The sequence below is a fragment of the Strix aluco genome, chromosome 24 (genome assembly GCF_031877795.1).
Source record: "Strix aluco isolate bStrAlu1 chromosome 24, bStrAlu1.hap1, whole genome shotgun sequence".
Classification (NCBI taxonomy): domain Eukaryota; kingdom Metazoa; phylum Chordata; class Aves; order Strigiformes; family Strigidae; genus Strix; species Strix aluco.
Window position 1 is genome coordinate 857610 of NC_133954.1, and position 14848 is coordinate 872457.

Consider the following 14848-nt stretch of genomic DNA (forward strand, 5'->3'; position numbering starts at 1 on the left):
GAAAGCACAGAGCCCCAGATTTTATGTTGTCCTGGAGAGCTTGCAGAGCACTGGGGAAAGGCAGGCAGAGAATTCCTTGCTAGCACCTTCTCTGTGCCTGTTCACATTGCTTCGCAGAATCGCTTTTGTGCAGAAAACAGTAACACTTGTTCAGAACGAAAGAAAGCACAGAGCCCCAGATTTTATGTTGTCCTGGAGAGCTTGCAGAGCACTGGGGAAAGGCAGGCAGAGAATTCCCTGCTAGCACCTTCTCTGTGCCTGGGAAGCAGAAGTGATCACATTGCTTCGCAAGAATCGCTTTTGTGCAGAAAACACTAACACTTGTTCAGAAGGAAAGAAAGCACAGAGCCCCAGATTTTATGTTGTCCTGGAGAGCTTGCAGAGCACTGGGGAAAGGCAGGCAGAGAATTCCCTGCTAGCACCTTCTCTGTGCCTGGGAAGCAGAAGTGATCACATTGCTTCGCAAGAATCGCTTTTGTGCAGAAAACAGTAACACTTGTTCAGAAGGAAAGAAAGCACAGAGCCCCAGATTCTATGTTGTCCTGGAGAGCTTGCAGAGCACTGGGGAAAGGCAGGCAGAGAATTCCCTGCTAGCACCTTCTCTGTGCCTGTTCACATTGCTTCGCAGAATCGCTTTTGTGCAGAAAACAGTAACACTTGTTCAGAACGAAAGAAAGCACAGAGCCCCAGATTCTATGCTGTCCTGGAGAGCTTGCAGAGCACTGGGGAAAGGCAGGCACAGAATTCCCTGCTAGCACCTTCTCTGTGCCTGGGAAGCAGAAGTGTTCACATTGCTTCGCAGAATCGCTTTTGTGCAGAAAACAGTAACACTTGTTCAGAAGGAAAGAAAGCACAGAGCCCCAGATTCTATGTTGTCCTGGAGAGCTTGCAGAGCACTGGGGAAAGGCCGGCAGAGAATTCCCTGCTAGCACCTTCTCTGTGCCTGGGAAGCAGAAGTGTTCACATTGCTTCGCAAGAATCGCTTTTGTGCAGAAAACAGTAACACTTGTTCAGAAGGAAAGAAAGCACAGAGCCCCAGATTCTATGTTGCCCTGGAGAGCTTGCAGAGCACTGGGGAAAGGCAGGCAGAGAATTCCTTGCTAGCACCTTCTCTGTGCCTGGGAAGCAGAAGTGTTCACATTGCTTCGCAGAATCGCTTTTGTGCAGAAAACAGTAACACTTGTTCAGAACGAAAGAAAGCACAGAGCCCCAGATTCTATGTTGTCCTGGAGAGCTTGCAGAGCACTGGGGAAAGGCAGGCAGAGAATTCCCTGCTAGCACCTTCTCTGTGCCTGGGAAGCAGAAGTGTTCACATTGCTTCGGAGAATCGCTTTTGTGCAGAAAACAGTAACACTTGTTCAGAACGAAAGAAAGCACAGAGCCCCAGATTCTATGTTGTCCTGGAGAGTTTGCAGGGCACTGGGGAAAGGCAGGCAGAGAATTCCCTGCTAGCACCTTCTCTGTGCCTGGGAAGCAGAAGTGTTCACATTGCTTCGCAAGAATCGCTTTTGTGCAGAAAACAGTAACACTTGTTCAGAAGGAAAGAAAGCACAGAGCCCCAGATTTTATGTTGTCCTGGAGAGCTTGCAGAGCACTGGGGAAAGGCAGGCAGAGAATTCCCTGCTAGCACCTTCTCTGTGCCTGTTCACATTGCTTCGCAGAATCGCTTTTGTGCAGAAAACAGTAACACTTGTTCAGAACGAAAGAAAGCACAGAGCCCCAGATTTTATGTTGTCCTGGAGAGCTTGCAGAGCACTGGGGAAAGGCAGGCAGAGAATTCCTTGCTAGCACCTTCTCTGTGCCTGGGAAGCAGAAGTGTTCACATTGCTTCGCAGAATCGCTTTTGAGCAGAAAACAGTAACACTTGTTCAGAAGGAAAGAAAGCACAGAGCCCCAGATTTTATGTTGTCCTGGAGAGCTTGCAGAGCACTGGGGAAAGGCAGGCAGAGAATTCCCTGCTAGCACCTTCTCTGTGCCTGGGAAGCAGAAGTGATCACATTGCTTCGCAAGAATCGCTTTTGTGCAGAAAACACTAACACTTGTTCAGAAGAAAGAAAGACCAGAGCCCCAGATTCTATGTTGTCCTGGAGAGCTTGCAGAGCACTGGGGAAAGGCAGGCAGAGAATTCCCTGATAGCACCTTCTCTGTGCCTGTTCACATTGCTTCGCAGAATCGCTTTTGTGCAGAAAACAGTAACAATTGTTCAGAACGAAAGAAAGCACAGAGCCCCAGATTTTATGTTGTCCTGGAGAGCTTGCAGAGCACTGGGGAAAGGCAGGCAGAGAATTCCTTGCTAGCACCTTCTCTGTGCCTGGGAAGCAGAAGTGTTCACATTGCTTCGCAAGAATCGCTTTTGTGCAGAAAACACTAACACTTGTTCAGAAGGAAAGAAAGCACAGAGCCCCAGATTTTATGTTGTCCTGGAGAGCTTGCAGAGCACTGGGGAAAGGCAGGCAGAGAATTCCCTGCTAGCACCTTCTCTGTGCCTGTTCACATTGCTTCGCAGAATCGCTTTTGTGCAGAAAACAGTAACACTTGTTCAGAACGAAAGAAAGCACAGAGCCCCAGATTCTATGCTGTCCTGGAGAGCTTGCAGAGCACTGGGGAAAGGCAGGCACAGAATTCCCTGCTAGCACCTTCTCTGTGCCTGGGAAGCAGAAGTGTTCACATTGCTTCGCAGAATCGCTTTTGTGCAGAAAACAGTAACACTTGTTCAGAAGGAAAGAAAGCACAGAGCCCCAGATTCTATGTTGTCCTGGAGAGCTTGCAGAGCACTGGGGAAAGGCCGGCAGAGAATTCCCTGCTAGCACCTTCTCTGTGCCTGGGAAGCAGAAGTGTTCACATTGCTTCGCAAGAATCGCTTTTGTGCAGAAAACAGTAACACTTGTTCAGAACGAAAGAAAGCACAGAGCCCCAGATTCTATGTTGTCCTGGAGAGCTTGCAGAGCACTGGGGAAAGGCAGGCAGAGAATTCCCTGATAGCACCTTCTCTGTGCCTGTTCACATTGCTTCGCAAGAATCGCTTTTGTGCAGAAAACAGTAACACTTGTTCAGAACGAAAGAAAGCACAGAGCCCCAGATTCTATGTTGCCCTGGAGAGCTTGCAGAGCACTGGGGAAAGGCAGGCAGAGAATTCCTTGCTAGCACCTTCTCTGTGCCTGGGAAGCAGAAGTGTTCACATTGCTTCGCAGAATCGCTTTTGTGCAGAAAACAGTAACACTTGTTCAGAACGAAAGAAAGCACAGAGCCCCAGATTCTATGTTGTCCTGGAGAGCTTGCAGAGCACTGGGGAAAGGCAGGCAGAGAATTCCCTGCTAGCACCTTCTCTGTGCCTGGGAAGCAGAAGTGTTCACATTGCTTCGCAGAATCGCTCTTATGCAGAAAACAGTAACACTTGTTCAGAAGGAAAGAAAGCAGAGAGCCCCAGATTCTATGTTGTCCTGGAGAGCTTGCAGAGCACTGGGGAAAGGCAGGCAGAGAATTCCCTGCTAGCACCTTCTCTGTGCCTGGGAAGCAGAAGTGTTCACATTGCTTCGCAAGAATCGCTTTTGTGCAGAAAACACTAACACTTGTTCAGAAGGAAAGAAAGCACAGAGCCCCAGATTTTATGTTGTCCTGGAGAGCTTGCAGAGCACTGGGGAAAGGCAGGCAGAGAATTCCTTGCTAGCACCTTCTCTGTGCCTGTTCACATTGCTTCGCAGAATCGCTTTTGTGCAGAAAACAGTAACACTTGTTCAGAACGAAAGAAAGCACAGAGCCCCAGATTTGCTGTTGTCCTGGAGAGCTTGCAGAGCACTGGGGAAAGGCAGGCAGAGAATTCCCTGCTAGCACCTTCTCTGTGCCTGGGAAGCAGAAGTGTTCACATTGCTTCGCAAGAATCACTTTTGTGCAGAAAACAGTAACACTTGTTCAGAAGGAAAGAAAGCACAGAGCCCCAGATTTTATGTTGTCCTGGAGAGCTTGCAGAGCACTGGGGAAAGGCAGGCAGAGAATTCCCTGCTAGCACCTTCTCTGTGCCTGGGAAGCAGAAGTGATCACATTGCTTCGCAAGAATCGCTTTTGTGCAGAAAACAGTAACACTTGTTCAGAAGGAAAGAAAGCACAGAGCCCCAGATTTTATGTTGTCCTGGAGAGCTTGCAGAGCACTGGGGAAAGGCAGGCAGAGAATTCCCTGCTAGCACCTTCTCTGTGCCTGGGAAGCAGAAGTGTTCACATTGCTTCGCAAGAACCGCTTTTGTGCAGAAAACAGTAACACTTGTTCAGAAGGAAAGAAAGCACAGAGCCCCAGATTTTATGTTGTCCTGGAGAGCTTGCAGAGCACTGGGGAAAGGCAGGCAGAGAATTCCTTGCTAGCACCTTCTCTGTGCCTGGGAAGCAGAAGTGTTCACATTGCTTCGCAGAATCGCTTTTGTGCAGAAAACAGTAACACTTGTTCAGAACGAAAGAAAGCACAGAGCCCCAGATTCTATGTTGTCCTGGAGAGCTTGCAGAGCACTGGGGAAAGGCAGGCAGAGAATTCCCTGATAGCACCTTCTCTGTGCCTGTTCACATTGCTTCGCAAGAATCGCTTTTGTGCAGAAAACACTAACACTTGTTCAGAAGGAAAGAAAGCACAGAGCCCCAGATTTTATGTTGTCCTGGAGAGCTTGCAGAGCACTGGGGAAAGGCAGGCAGAGAATTCCTTGCTAGCACCTTCTCTGTGCCTGGGAAGCAGAAGTGTTCACATTGCTTCGCAGAATCGCTTTTGTGCAGAAAACAGTAACACTTGTTCAGAACGAAAGAAAGCACAGAGCCCCAGATTTTATGTTGTCCTGGAGAGCTTGCAGAGCACTGGGGAAAGGCAGGCAGAGAATTCCCTGCTAGCACCTTCTCTGTGCCTGGGAAGCAGAAGTGATCACATTGCTTCGCAAGAATCGCTTTTGTGCAGAAAACACTAACACTTGTCCAGAAGAAAGAAAGCACAGAGCCCCAGATTTTATGTTGTCCTGGAGAGCTTGCAGAGCACTGGGGAAAGGCAGGCAGAGAATTCCCTGATAGCACCTTCTCTGTGCCTGTTCACATTGCTTCGCAGAATCGCTTTTGTGCAGAAAACAGTAACACTTGTTCAGAACGAAAGAAAGCACAGAGCCCCAGATTCTATGTTGTCCTGGAGAGCTTGCAGAGCACTGGGGAAAGGCAGGCAGAGAATTCCCTGCTAGCACCTTCTCTGTGCCTGGGAAGCAGAAGTGTTCACATTGCTTCGCAAGAACCGCTTTTGTGCAGAAAACAGTAACACTTGTTCAGAACGAAAGAAAGCACAGAGCCCCAGATTTTATGTTGCCGTGGAGAGCTTCCAGAGCACTGGGGAAAGGCAGGCAGAGAATTCCCTGCTAGCACCTTCTCTGTGCCTGGGAAGCAGAAGTGTTCACATTGCTTCGCAGAATCGCTTTTGTGCAAAAAACACTAACAATTGTTCAGAATGAAAGAAAGCACAGAGCCCGATTCTATGTTGTCCTGGAGAGCTTGCAGAGCACTGGGGAAAGGCAGGCAGAGAATTCCCTGCTAGCACCTTCTCTGTGCCTGGGAAGCAGAAGTGTTCACATTGCTTCGCAGAAACGCTTCTGTGCAGAAAACAGTAACACTTGTTCAGAAGGAAAGAAAGCACAGAGCCCCAGATTTTATGTTGTCCTGGAGAGCTTGCAGAGCACTGGGGAAAGGCAGGCAGAGAATTCCTTGCTAGCACCTTCTCTGTGCCTGTTCACATTGCTTCGCAGAATCGCTTTTGTGCAGAAAACAGTAACACTTGTTCAGAACGAAAGAAAGCACAGAGCCCCAGATTTGCTGTTGTCCTGGAGAGCTTGCAGAGCACTGGGGAAAGGCAGGCAGAGAATTCCCTGCTAGCACCTTCTCTGTGCCTGGGAAGCAGAAGTGATCACATTGCTTCGCAAGAATCGCTTTTGTGCAGAAAACAGTAACACTTGTTCAGAAGGAAAGAAAGCACAGAGCCCCAGATTTTATGTTGTCCTGGAGAGCTTGCAGAGCACTGGGGAAAGGCAGGCAGAGAATTCCCTGCTAGCACCTTCTCTGTGCCTGGGAAGCAGAAGTGATCACATTGCTTCGCAAGAATCGCTTTTGTGCAGAAAACAGTAACACTTGTTCAGAAGGAAAGAAAGCACAGAGCCCCAGATTTTATGTTGTCCTGGAGAGCTTGCAGAGCACTGGGGAAAGGCAGGCAGAGAATTCCCTGCTAGCACCTTCTCTGTGCCTGGGAAGCAGAAGTGTTCACATTGCTTCGCAAGAACCGCTTTTGTGCAGAAAACAGTAACACTTGTTCAGAAGGAAAGAAAGCACAGAGCCCCAGATTTTATGTTGTCCTGGAGAGCTTGCAGAGCACTGGGGAAAGGCAGGCAGAGAATTCCTTGCTAGCACCTTCTCTGTGCCTGGGAAGCAGAAGTGTTCACATTGCTTCGCAGAATCGCTTTTGTGCAGAGAACAGTAACACTTGTTCAGAAGGAAAGAAAGCACAGAGCCCCAGATTTTATGTTGTCCTGGAGAGCTTGCAGAGCACTGGGGAAAGGCAGGCAGAGAATTCCTTGCTAGCACCTTCTCTGTGCCTGGGAAGCAGAAGTGTTCACATTGCTTCGCAGAATCGCTTTTGTGCAGAAAACAGTAACACTTGTTCAGAACGAAAGAAAGCACAGAGCCCCAGATTTTATGTTGTCCTGGAGAGCTTGCAGAGCACTGGGGAAATGCAGGCAGAGAATTCCTTGCTAGCACCTTCTCTGTGCCTGTTCACATTGCTTCGCAGAATCGCTTTTGTGCAGAAAACAGTAACACTTGTTCAGAAGGAAAGAAAGCACAGAGCCCCAGATTCTATGTTGTCCTGGAGAGCTTGCAGAGCACTGGGGAAAGGCAGGCAGAGAATTCCTTGCTAGCACCTTCTCTGTGCCTGGGAAGCAGAAGTGTTCACATTGCTTCGCAGAATCGCTTTTGTGCAGAAAACAGTAACACTTGTTCAGAAGGAAAGAAAGCACAGAGCCCCAGATTTTATGTTGTCCTGGAGAGCTTGCAGAGCACTGGGGAAAGGCAGGCAGAGAATTCCTTGCTAGCACCTTCTCTGTGCCTGTTCACATTGCTTCGCAGAATCGCTTTTGTGCAGAAAACAGTAACACTTGTTCAGAACGAAAGAAAGCACAGAGCCCCAGATTCTATGTTGTCCTGGAGAGCTTGCAGAGCACTGGGGAAAGGCAGGCAGAGAATTCCCTGCTAGCACCTTCTCTGTGCCTGGGAAGCAGAAGTGTTCACATTGCTTCGCAAGAATCGCTTTTGTGCAGAAAACAGTAACACTTGTTCAGAAGGAAAGAAAGCACAGAGCCCCAGATTTTATGTTGTCCTGGAGAGCTTGCAGAGCACTGGGGAAAGGCAGGCAGAGAATTCCCTGCTAGCACCTTCTCTGTGCCTGGGAAGCAGAAGTGTTCACATTGCTTCGCAAGAATCGCTTTTGTGCAGAAAACACTATCACTTGTTCAGAAGGAAAGAAAGCACAGAGCCCCAGATTTTATGTTGTCCTGGAGAGCTTGCAGAGCACTGGGGAAAGGCAGGCAGAGAATTCCCTGCTAGCACCTTCTCTGTGCCTGGGAAGCAGAAGTGTTCACATTGCTTCGCAAGAATCGCTTTTGTGCAGAAAACACTAACACTTGTTCAGAAGGAAAGAAAGCACAGAGCCCCAGATTTTATGTTGTCCTGGAGAGCTTGCAGAGCACTGGGGAAAGGCAGGCAGAGAATTCCTTGCTAGCACCTTCTCTGTGCCTGGGAAGCAGAAGTGTTCACATTGCTTCGCAAGAATCGCTTTTGTGCAGAAAACACTAAAACTTGTTCAGAAGGAAAGAAAGCACAGAGCCCCAGATTTTATGTTGTCCTGGAGAGCTTGCAGAGCACTGGGGAAAGGCAGGCAGAGAATTCCCTGCTAGCACCTTCTCTGTGCCTGGGAAGCAGAAGTGTTCACATTGCTTCGCAAGAACCGCTTTTGTGCAGAAAACAGTAACACTTGTTCAGAAGGAAAGAAAGCACAGAGCCCCAGATTTTATGTTGTCCTGGAGAGCTTGCAGAGCACTGGGGAAAGGCAGGCAGAGAATTCCTTGCTAGCACCTTCTCTGTGCCTGGGAAGCAGAAGTGTTCACATTGCTTCGCAAGAATCGCTTTTGTGCAGAAAACAGTAACACTTGTTCAGAAGGAAAGAAAGGACAGAGCCCCAGATTTTATGTTGTCCTGGAGAGCTTGCAGAGCACTGGGGAAAGGCAGGCAGAGAATTCCTTGCTAGCACCTTCTCTGTGCCTGTTCACATTGCTTCGCAGAATCGCTTTTGTGCAGAAAACAGTAACACTTGTTCAGAACGAAAGAAAGCACAGAGCCCCAGATTTGCTGTTGTCCTGGAGAGCTTGCAGAGCACTGGGGAAAGGCAGGCAGAGAATTCCCTGCTAGCACCTTCTCTGTGCCTGGGAAGCAGAAGTGATCACATTGCTTCGCAAGAATCGCTTTTGTGCAGAAAACACTAACACTTGTTCAGAAGGAAAGAAAGCACAGAGCCCCAGATTTTATGTTGTCCTGGAGAGCTTGCCGAGCACTGGGGAAAGGCAGGCAGAGAATTCCTTGCTAGCACCTTCTCTGTGCCTGGGAAGCAGAAGTGTTCACATTGCTTCGCAGAATCGCTTTTGTGCAGAAAACAGTAACACTTGTTCAGAACGAAAGAAAGCACAGAGCCCCAGATTTGCTGTTGTCCTGGAGAGCTTGCAGAGCACTGGGGAAAGGCAGGCAGAGAATTCCTTGCTAGCACCTTCTCTGTGCCTGTTCACATTGCTTCGCAGAATCGCTTTTGTGCAGAAAACAGTAACACTTGTTCAGAAGGAAAGAAAGCACAGAGCCCCAGATTCTATGTTGTCCTGGAGAGCTTGCAAAGCACTGGGGAAAGGCAGGCAGAGAATTCCCTGCTAGCACCTTCTCTGTGCCTGGGAAGCAGAAGTGTTCACATTGCTTCGCAGAATCGCTTTTGTGCAGAAAACAGTAACACTTGTTCAGAACGAAAGAAAGCACAGAGCCCCAGATTTTATGTTGTCCTGGAGAGCTTTCAGAGCACTGGGGAAAGGCAGGCAGAGAATTCCCTGCTAGCACCTTCTCTGTGCCTGTTCACATTGCTTCGCAGAATCGCTTTTGTGCAGAAAACAGTAACACTTGTTCAGAACGAAAGAAAGCACAGAGCCCCAGATTTGCTGTTGTCCTGGAGAGCTTGCAGAGCACTGGGGAAAGGCAGGCAGAGAATTCCCTGCTAGCACCTTCTCTGTGCCTGGGAAGCAGAAGTGATCACATTGCTTCGCAAGAATCGCTTTTGTGCAGAAAACACTAACACTTGTTCAGAAGGAAAGAAAGCACAGAGCCCCAGATTTTATGTTGTCCTGGAGAGCTTGCCGAGCACTGGGGAAAGGCAGGCAGAGAATTCCTTGCTAGCACCTTCTCTGTGCCTGGGAAGCAGAAGTGTTCACATTGCTTCGCAGAATCGCTTTTGTGCAGAAAACAGTAACACTTGTTCAGAACGAAAGAAAGCACAGAGCCCCAGATTTGCTGTTGTCCTGGAGAGCTTGCAGAGCACTGGGGAAAGGCAGGCAGAGAATTCCTTGCTAGCACCTTCTCTGTGCCTGTTCACATTGCTTCGCAGAATCGCTTTTGTGCAGAAAACAGTAACACTTGTTCAGAAGGAAAGAAAGCACAGAGCCCCAGATTCTATGTTGTCCTGGAGAGCTTGCAAAGCACTGGGGAAAGGCAGGCAGAGAATTCCCTGCTAGCACCTTCTCTGTGCCTGGGAAGCAGAAGTGTTCACATTGCTTCGCAGAATCGCTTTTGTGCAGAAAACAGTAACACTTGTTCAGAACGAAAGAAAGCACAGAGCCCCAGATTTTATGTTGTCCTGGAGAGCTTTCAGAGCACTGGGGAAAGGCAGGCAGAGAATTCCCTGCTAGCACCTTCTCTGTGCCTGTTCACATTGCTTCGCAGAATCGCTTTTGTGCAGAAAACAGTAACACTTGTTCAGAACGAAAGAAAGCACAGAGCCCCAGATTTGCTGTTGTCCTGGAGAGCTTGCAGAGCACTGGGGAAAGGCAGGCAGAGAATTCCCTGCTAGCACCTTCTCTGTGCCTGGGAAGCAGAAGTGATCACATTGCTTCGCAAGAATCGGTTTTGTGCAGAAAGCAGTAACTCTTGTTCAGAAGGAAAGAAAGCACAGAGCCCCAGATTTTATGTTGTCCTGGAGAGCTTGCAGAGCACTGGGGAAAGGCAGGCAGAGAATTCCCTGCTAGCACCTTCTCTGTGCCTGGGAAGCAGAAGTGTTCACATTGCTTCGCAAGAACCGCTTTTGTGCAGAAAACAGTAACACTTGTTCAGAAGGAAAGAAAGCACAGAGCCCCAGATTTTATGTTGTCCTGGAGAGCTTGCAGAGCACTGGGGAAAGGCAGGCAGAGAATTCCTTGCTAGCACCTTCTCTGTGCCTGGGAAGCAGAAGTGTTCACATTGCTTCGCAAGAATCGCTTTTGTGCAGAAAACAGTAACACTTGTTCAGAAGGAAAGAAAGGACAGAGCCCCAGATTTTATGTTGTCCTGGAGAGCTTGCAGAGCACTGGGGAAAGGCAGGCAGAGAATTCCTTGCTAGCACCTTCTCTGTGCCTGTTCACATTGCTTCGCAGAATCGCTTTTGTGCAGAAAACAGTAACACTTGTTCAGAACGAAAGAAAGCACAGAGCCCCAGATTTGCTGTTGTCCTGGAGAGCTTGCAGAGCACTGGGGAAAGGCAGGCAGAGAATTCCCTGCTAGCACCTTCTCTGTGCCTGGGAAGCAGAAGTGATCACATTGCTTCGCAAGAATCGCTTTTGTGCAGAAAACACTAACATTTGTTCAGAAGGAAAGAAAGCACAGAGCCCCAGATTTTATGTTGTCCTGGAGAGCTTGCCGAGCACTGGGGAAAGGCAGGCAGAGAATTCCTTGCTAGCACCTTCTCTGTGCCTGGGAAGCAGAAGTGTTCACATTGCTTCGCAGAATCGCTTTTGTGCAGAAAACAGTAACACTTGTTCAGAACGAAAGAAAGCACAGAGCCCCAGATTTGCTGTTGTCCTGGAGAGCTTGCAGAGCACTGGGGAAAGGCAGGCAGAGAATTCCTTGCTAGCACCTTCTCTGTGCCTGTTCACATTGCTTCGCAGAATCGCTTTTGTGCAGAAAACAGTAACACTTGTTCAGAAGGAAAGAAAGCACAGAGCCCCAGATTCTATGTTGTCCTGGAGAGCTTGCAAAGCACTGGGGAAAGGCAGGCAGAGAATTCCCTGCTAGCACCTTCTCTGTGCCTGGGAAGCAGAAGTGTTCACATTGCTTCGCAGAATCGCTTTTGTGCAGAAAACAGTAACACTTGTTCAGAACGAAAGAAAGCACAGAGCCCCAGATTTTATGTTGTCCTGGAGAGCTTTCAGAGCACTGGGGAAAGGCAGGCAGAGAATTCCCTGCTAGCACCTTCTCTGTGCCTGTTCACATTGCTTCGCAGAATCGCTTTTGTGCAGAAAACAGTAACACTTGTTCAGAACGAAAGAAAGCACAGAGCCCCAGATTTGCTGTTGTCCTGGAGAGCTTGCAGAGCACTGGGGAAAGGCAGGCAGAGAATTCCCTGCTAGCACCTTCTCTGTGCCTGGGAAGCAGAAGTGATCACATTGCTTCGCAAGAATCGGTTTTGTGCAGAAAGCAGTAACTCTTGTTCAGAAGGAAAGAAAGCACAGAGCCCCAGATTTTATGTTGTCCTGGAGAGCTTGCAGAGCACTGGGGAAAGGCAGGCAGAGAATTCCCTGCTAGCACCTTCTCTGTGCCTGGGAAGCAGAAGTGTTCACATTGCTTCGCAAGAATCGCTTTTGTGCAGAAAACAGTAACACTTGTTCAGAAGGAAAGAAAGCACAGAGCCCCAGATTTTATGTTGTCCTGGAGAGCTTGCAGAGCACTGGGGAAAGGCAGGCAGAGAATTCCCTGCTAGCACCTTCTCTGTGCCTGGGAAGCAGAAGTGTTCACATTGCTTCGCAAGAATCGCTTTTGTGCAGAAAACAGTAACACTTGTTCAGAAGGAAAGAAAGCACAGAGCCCCAGATTTTATGTTGTCCTGGAGAGCTTGCAGAGCACTGGGAAAAGGCAGGCAGAGAATTCCCTGCTAGCACCTTCTCTGTGCCTGTTCACATTGCTTCGCAGAATCGCTTTTGTGCAGAAAACAGTAACACTTGTTCAGAAGGAAAGAAAGTACAGAGCCCCAGATTTTATGTTGTCCTGGAGAGCTTGCAGAGCACTGGGGAAAGGCAGGCAGAGAATTCCTTGCTAGCACCTTCTCTGTGCCTGGGAAGCAGAAGTGTTCACATTGCTTCGCAGAATCGCTTTTGTGCAGAAAACAGTAACACTTGTTCAGAACGAAAGAAAGCACAGAGCCCCAGATTTTATGTTGTCCTGGAGAGCTTGCAGAGCACTGGGGAAAGGCAGGCAGAGAATTCCCTGCTAGCACCTTCTCTGTGCCTGGGAAGCAGAAGTGATCACATTGCTTCGCAAGAATCGCTTTTGTGCAGAAAACACTAACACTTGTCCAGAAGAAAGAAAGACCAGAGCCCCAGATTTTATGTTGTCCTGGAGAGTTTGCAGAGCACTGGGGAAAGGCAGACAGAGAATTCCCTGCTAGCACCTTCTCTGTGCCTGTTCACATTGCTTCGCAGAATCGCTTTTGTGCAGAAAACACTAACACTTGTTCAGAACGAAAGAAAGCACAGAGCCCCAGATTCTATGTTGTCCTGGAGAGCTTGCAGAGCACTGGGGAAAGGCAGGCAGAGAATTCCCTGCTAGCACCTTCTCTGTGCCTGGGAAGCAGAAGTGTTCACATTGCTTCGCAAGAATCGCTTTTGTGCAGAAAACAGTAACACTTGTTCAGAAGGAAAGAAAGCACAGAGCCCCAGATTTTATGTTGTCCTGGAGAGCTTGCAGAGCACTGGGGAAAGGCAGGCAGAGAATTCCCTGCTAGCACCTTCTCTGTGCCTGGGAAGCAGAAGTGTTCACATTGCTTCGCAAGAATCGCTTTTGTGCGGAAAACAGTAACAGTTGTTCAGAAGGAAAGAAAGACCAGAGCCCCACATTTTATGTTGTCCTGGAGAGCTTGCAGAGCACTGGGGAAAGGCAGGCAGAGAATTCCCTGCTAGCACCTTCTCTGTGCCTGGGAAGCAGAAGTGTTCACATTGCTTCGCAAGAACCGCTTTTGTGCAGAAAACAGTAACACTTGTTCAGAAGGAAAGAAAGCACAGAGCCCCAGATTTTATGTTGTCCTGGAGAGCTTGCAGAGCACTGGGGAAAGGCAGGCAGAGAATTCCCTGCTAGCACCTTCTCTGTGCCTGGGAAGCAGAAGTGTTCACATTGCTTCGCAGAATCGCTTTTGTGCAGAAAACAGTAACACTTGTTCAGAAGGAAAGAAAGCACAGAGCCCCAGATTTTATGTTGTCCTGGAGAGCTTGCAGAGCACTGGGGAAAGGCAGGCAGAGAATTCCTTGCTAGCACCTTCTCTGTGCCTGTTCACATTGCTTCGCAGAATCGCTTTTGTGCAGAAAACAGTAACACTTGTTCAGAAGGAAAGAAAGCACAGAGCCCCAGATTTTATGTTGTCCTGGAGAGCTTGCAGAGCACTGGGGAAAGGCAGGCAGAGAATTCCTTGCTAGCACCTTCTCTGTGCCTGTTCACATTGCTTCGCAGAATCGCTTTTGTGCAGAAAACAGTAACACTTGTTCAGAAGGAAAGAAAGCACAGAGCCCCAGATTTTATGTTGTCCTGGAGAGCTTGCAGAGCACTGGGGAAAGGCAGGCAGAGAATTCCTTGCTAGCACCTTCTCTGTGCCTGGGAAGCAGAAGTGTTCACATTGCTTCGCAGAATCGCTTTTGTGCAGAAAACAGTAACACTTGTTCAGAAGGAAAGAAAGCACAGAGCCCCAGATTTTATGTTGTCCTGGAGAGCTTGCAGAGCACTGGGGAAAGGCAGGCAGAGAATTCCCTGCTAGCACCTTCTCTGTGCCTGTTCACATTGCTTCGCAGAATCGCTTTTGTGCAGAAAACAGTAACACTTGTTCAGAACGAAAGAAAGCACAGAGCCCCAGATTTGCTGTTGTCCTGGAGAGCTTGCAGAGCACTGGGGAAAGGCAGGCAGAGAATTCCCTGCTAGCACCTTCTCTGTGCCTGGGAAGCAGAAGTGATCACATTGCTTCGCAAGAATCGCTTTTGTGCAGAAAGCAGTAACTCTTGTTCAGAAGGAAAGAAAGCACAGAGCCCCAGATTTTATGTTGTCCTGGAGAGCTTGCAGAGCACTGGGGAAAGGCAGGCAGAGAATTCCCTGCTAGCACCTTCTCTGTGCCTGGGAAGCAGAAGTGTTCACATTGCTTCGCAAGAATCGCTTTTGTGCAGAAAACAGTAACACTTGTTCAGAAGGAAAGAAAGCACAGAGCCCCAGATTTTATGTTGTCCTGGAGAGCTTGCAGAGCACTGGGGAAAGGCAGGCAGAGAATTCCCTGCTAGCACCTTCTCTGTGCCTGGGAAGCAGAAGTGTTCACATTGCTTCGCAAGAATCGCTTTTGTGCAGAAAACACTATCACTTGTTCAGAAGGAAAGAAAGCACAGAGCCCCAGATTTTATGTTGTCCTGGAGAGCTTGCAGAGCACTGGGGAAAGGCAGGCAGAGAATTCCCTGCTAGCACCTTCTCTGTGCCTGTTCACATTGCTTCGCAGAATCGCTTTTGTGCAGAAAACAGTAACACTTGTTCAGAAGGAAAGAAAGTACAGAGC